Source organism: Triticum dicoccoides, chromosome 6A, assembly GCF_002162155.2.
Source record: "Triticum dicoccoides isolate Atlit2015 ecotype Zavitan chromosome 6A, WEW_v2.0, whole genome shotgun sequence".
NCBI lineage: Eukaryota > Viridiplantae > Streptophyta > Magnoliopsida > Poales > Poaceae > Triticum > Triticum dicoccoides.
The window spans coordinates 607637433-607643380 of NC_041390.1; positions in this window are offsets into that span (position 1 = coordinate 607637433).

The following is a 5948-nucleotide window of genomic DNA, read 5'->3' on the forward strand; positions in this document are numbered from 1 at the left end:
CGTAGCATGCACGTATGGTGAACCGTTATGTGATAAAGTCGGAGCATGATTTATTTATTGATTGTCTTCCTTATAAGTGGCGGTCGAGGACGAGCGATGGTATTTTCCTACCAATCTATCCCCCTAGGAGCATGCGCATAGTACTTTGTTTCAATGACTAATAGATTTTTGCAATAAGTATGTGAGTACTTTATGACTAATGTTGAGTCCATGGATTATACGCACTCTCACCCTTCCACCATTGCTAGCCTCTCTAGTACTGCGCAACTTTCGCCGGTACCATAAACCCACCATATACCTTCCTCAAAACAGCCACCATACCTACCTATCATGGCATTTCCATAGCCATTCCGAGTGTATTGCCATGCAACTTCCATCATCATCATATACATGACTTGAGCATTCATTGTCATATTGCTTTGCATGATTGTAAGATAGCTAGCATGATGTTTTCATGGCTTGTCCATTTTTTGATGTCATTGCTACGCTAGATCATTGCACATCCCGATACACCGCCGGAGGCATTCATATAGAGTCATATCTTTGTTCTAGATATCGAGTTGTAATATTGAGTTGTAAGTAAATAAAAGTGTGATGATCATCATTATTAGAGCATTGCCCCAGTGAGGAAAGGATGATGGAGACTATGATTCCCACACAAGTCGGGATGAGACTCCGGAGGAAAAAATATAAAAAAATAATATAAAAAAGAGAAAGGCCAAAAAAAGAGAGAAGGCCCAAAAAAAGAAAACAAAAAAATGAGAGAAAAAGAGAGAAGGGGCAATGTTACTATCCTTTTTCCACACTTATGCTTCAAAGTAGCACCATGTTCTTCATATAGAAAGTCTCTTGAGTTATCACTTTAATATACTATTGGGAATTTTCATTATAGAACTTGGCTTGTATATTCCGATGATGGGCTTCCTCAAATGCCCGAGGTCTTCATGAGCAAGCAAGTTGGATGCACACCCACTTAGTTTCAGTAGGAGCTTTCATACACTTATAGCTCTAGTGCATCCGTTGCATGGCAATCCCTACTCACTCATATTGATATCTATTGATGGGCATCTCCATAGCCCGTTGATACGCCTAGTTGATGTGAGACTATCTTCTCCCTTTTGTCTTCTCCACCATCATATTCTATTCCACCTATAGTGCCATGCCCATGGCTCACGCTCATGTATTGCGTGAAAGTTAAAAGGTTTGAGAACGTCAAAAGTACGAAACAATTGCTTGGCTTGTCATCGGGGTTGTGCATGATGTGAATATTTTGTGTGGTGAAGATGGAGCATAGCCAGACTATATGATTTTGTAGGGATGAGCTTTCTTTGGCTATGTTATTTCAATAAGACATAATTGCTTGGTTGGTATGCTTGAAGTATTATTGTTTTTATGTCAAAGGATAGATTATTGCTTTGAATCACTCGTGTCTTAATATTCATGCCATGATTAGACATATGATCAAGATTATGCTAGGTAGCATTCCACATAAAAAATTATCTTTTTTATCATTTACCTACTCGAGGACGAGCAGGAATTAATCTTGGGGATGCTGATACGTCTCCGTCGTATCTATAATTTTTGATTGTTCCATGCCAATATTATTCAACTTTGATATACTTTTTGGTAACTTTTTATATTATTTTTGGGACTAACATATTGATCCAGTGCCCAGTGCCAGTTCCTATCTGTTGCATGTTTTTGGTTTCGTAGAATATCCATATCAAAAGGAGTCCAAACGGGATAAAAATGGATGGAGCTTATTTTTGGAAAATATGGAAAATTCGGAAGGAAAATCAACGCGAACCAGTGCCCGAGGTGGTCACGAGGCAGGGGGGGCGCCCCCCATATGGCGCGCCCCCTACCCTCGTGAGCCCACTGAAAGGCGGTTGACGCTCTTCTTTTGCCGCAAGAAAGCTAATATTGGGAAAAAAATCACGGCGAAGGTTTCAGGCCAATCGGAGTTACGGATCTCCATATATACCAGAGGAGAACGCGGAACCAGAGGGAAACAGAGAGATAGATCCAATCTCGGAGGGGCTCTCACCCCTCCCATGCCATGGAGGCCAAGGAACAGAGGGGAAACCCTTCTCCCATCTAGAGAGGAGGTCAAGGAAGAAGGGGGCCCCTCTCCCCCTCTCCTCCGATGGCGCCGGAACGCCTCCGTGGCCATCATCATCATCACTGCGATCTATACCAACACCTCCGCCATCTTCACCAACATCTCCATCACCTTCCCCCCTCTATCTACAACGGTCCACTCTCCTGCAACCTGCTATACCCTCTACTTTAACATGGTGCTTTATGCTTAATATTATTATCCAATGATGTGTTGCCATCCTATGATGTCTGAGTAGATTTTCGTTGTCCTATCGGTGGTTGATGAATTGCTATGATTGATTTAATTTGCTTGTGGTTATGTTGCTGTCCTTTGGTGCCCATCATATGATTGCGCGCGTGGATCACACCCTAGGGTTAGTTGTATGTTGATAGGACTATGTATTGGAGGGCAAGAGTGACAAAAGCTTCAACCTAGCATAGAAATTGATGCATACGGGATTGAAGGGGGACCAATATATCTTAATGCTATGGTTGGGTTTTACCTTAATGAACATTAGTAGTTGCAGATGCTTGCTAATAGTTCCAATCATAAGTGCATAGAATTCCAAGTCAGGGATGACATGCTAGCAGTGGCCTCTCCCACATAATACTTGCTATCGGTCTAGTAAAGTAGTCAATTGCTTAGGGGCAATTTCGCAACTCCTACCACCACTTTTCCACACTCGCTATATTTACTTTATTGTTTCTTTATCTAAACAGCCCCTACTTTTTATTTACGTACTCTTTGTTATCTTGCAAACCTATCCAACAACACCTACAAAGTACTTCTAGTTTCATACTTGTTCTAGGTAAAGCGAACATCAAGCGTGCGCAGAGTTGTATCGGTGGTCGATAGAACTTGAGGGAATATTTGTTCTACCTTTAGCTCCTCGTTGGGTTCGACACTCTTGTGGGTTATCAATGGGCGGTTCGCTGGATCGTTCATCAAAGGTGACGGTAACGATCATGATCAAAACCCGTTATACATCTTCATATTGATCTTGGGTGTGCGGCGCGATTTTTCTGTTTTCTACTATGTTTCCCAACAGTGGTATCATGAGAAGTTATATGAGTAGGTGCAAGTTGCAATCTAGATCACATGTGATTGTGAGGGTTGATGTTCTTGATATGCTTCAGTCAAGTGTTTCTTTAGTTCAATTCATAGATGGCATGTTGTCGCTCTTACAAGGTTCCAGCAATCGATTGGCTCTGGCTGTCGACGATCTGCTAATAGTTCCTTGGGCTTCACCATAGTTGAGAATAGTGAACCGACACGTACACAAGAGGGTGCCGTAGATGGATGATCTTCTAGGGGTCACGCGTATTTGACGAAGTTTAGTGTGGGGGATGAGACTTTTAAAGTCTCTTCTTTCACACACCCCAAAACTTAATATAGCATCAAGGATCATTGCCTAAATTGTGGACATAGGTAGCTAGTACCACTTGTTAAAACTGGTTAACCACGTAACTAAAATTTTGCTAAAACCAATTAGAGGACGTCTAACTTGGTTTTGCAGGGTATGCATATGATGTGGTATAACGCTCGTCATGATAATGAGTTTATGTTTGAGATGTTTATATGTTGTAATGTTAAATGGCCTGCGTGTCACGGCATGATGGCTGGAACCATTAGATTGTCACGTTAATATAAATATCTTAGAGATAGCCTACAGGTTACACATGACGATAACAAACATACACGGAGGACCCCGATGAGGAGAACGTGTACTAGGCGCAGGACGAGGAGCTATAATTTCGTGGTAGAACAGAAATTCTGAATTTTGGCGCCGCAGCAACATTTTCTGAAACGATCGCCACGACAACATTTTTGAGAAAATGAAGTCTGTGCTAGTCCTTGATCTAGATTTCATATTTGAGAAAATGGAAGCTGAGAACCTGCCACATCGACAACCTCACTAGCTACTGTGGTTTTTCTTGCCCTAGGCTGCTCAACTTGACTGATACTTATTTGAGTGAGCACACAACTGTCATCTGGCTCAACACTAATGACAATGTCAAGTTCTTCAGCTTCATCATCAATTCATCATCCAGATCAACTATCTCATTCTCAAAGTCAATACCACTGCTGTTGTACTCACTATCGTGCTCCCCATGGTATTCAACATAAACATCTGCTACATCTCCAACACAGATGCAGTACGACATCCTCACACAAGTATTGTCATCGAATAAGAACATCAAACCATCAGCTAGTTCTTTCCCAGGATGATGAAAATATAACTTCATTGATTCCTTGAAATCCAGATGGTCTTTCAAATTCCCTTGAACTTCCTGCAATGATAGCTTGTCTCTCTCGATCTCGGAAATCTTTTCATCTCCACCCACATAATCCAAAACAGGACCATTGTGGATGAACTCGCCTCCAAAATGAAATCTAACGTTCAAGATCTTACTAGGGTCCATTATTTAACCAAAACAAACTTGAATGACAAAAATTGCACACCCCCCAAACCTAGATTTATAACCGAAGAAAAGCCCCAATTTTTCTCTCTCAAACCCTAACACTAACAACGGTCAGAGAATAAATTACGACCACCAGAGGAGGAGTACACCGGAGATAGTAACTTTGACGTGGCTCATCATCGTGTTGTCATGATCGTCGGCGCTAGAGCCGATCACCCTCCTGTCGCCATTGCCGTCGCTCGAGCAGGGGAATTCCATGGGTCGCCATGAGTGGGGATGGATTGCCCCATGCGCGGGCTGCCTCCGGACTAAGAACAGGGGAGCGCTCTGGGCCGCTATGGGCCAACCCAACTTGTACGCGCCCAACAATGACCAATCCCAATTTCGTTCTGCGACATCATTGATCCCTGTTTGGAAGTGCAACCAGGGTTCAATTTGGATCGGGATTAGAGAGTTGACAGTGTTGATTGCTGAGATTTGGAGTTCGGGGTTTGATTTAGCTAATGCCTACGAGTTCAAGGTTTATTTTGGATTTTTTTCCGTTTTAAGGGGAACATGCAGAACTTCCCGAGGGTCGTGCTACCGATCAATCCGACATCTTTAATCCTTTGTTTATTATTCCACACGAACAGGGTCACGGGAAGCGCGCGAGACGAGGTTTTCCTTCTTTGTTCCTCTCCTCTCCACGCGTGAAGGTGAAACATTGAGGACTCGCCGCGCCCGCGCATGCATGCGTCTCCTTCTTTTATTGATTGCCTTCGGAAAATGCCCATTTTAAACCTTGAACTTGTAGAGCTTAGCTAAATCAAATCCCTAACTTCGAATCCTGGTCGTTGGCACACCGAACTTATTAATCCCGGTCTAAACCGAACCCTGAAGTTGTTTGGTGCACCGGGAAAGAGACGACCCTAGGATTACATCTCTCATGTCACTCCTTTGGTGGGCCGGTCAGCCTGACAAATAGTCATGGTTTTTCTACGAATTTGATAAAATGCGCATGATTTTGAGAAAAGTCCACAAATCTGAAAAAAGTTCAGAAATTAAAATAAATTCATAAATATGAAAAATCTTCAGGAGTTGTAAAAATGTTCGTGAACTCAATTTCCTTCGCAAAATCCGGGAAAAAAATTAGACACAAAAAAGATTCTCAAATCTGAAAACTCTTCAGGAGTTTCAAAAAAAATCGCAAAGTCAAAAAACAAACAATTTTTTGAAAAACTGATCAACTTTGAAAAAAATGAACACTTCTGAAACATAAACATTTTTGAGAAAATGGGAACACATTTTGAAACCTGAACAAAATATTAAAGTGCAATTTTTTTAATTTTTTTTAAATGGCAACAAATTTGGAAATGTGAACAAAATTTGAAGTGCGAAATCTTTTTGAAATTTTTATAAATATGATTTTTTTTTTGAAAACTGAG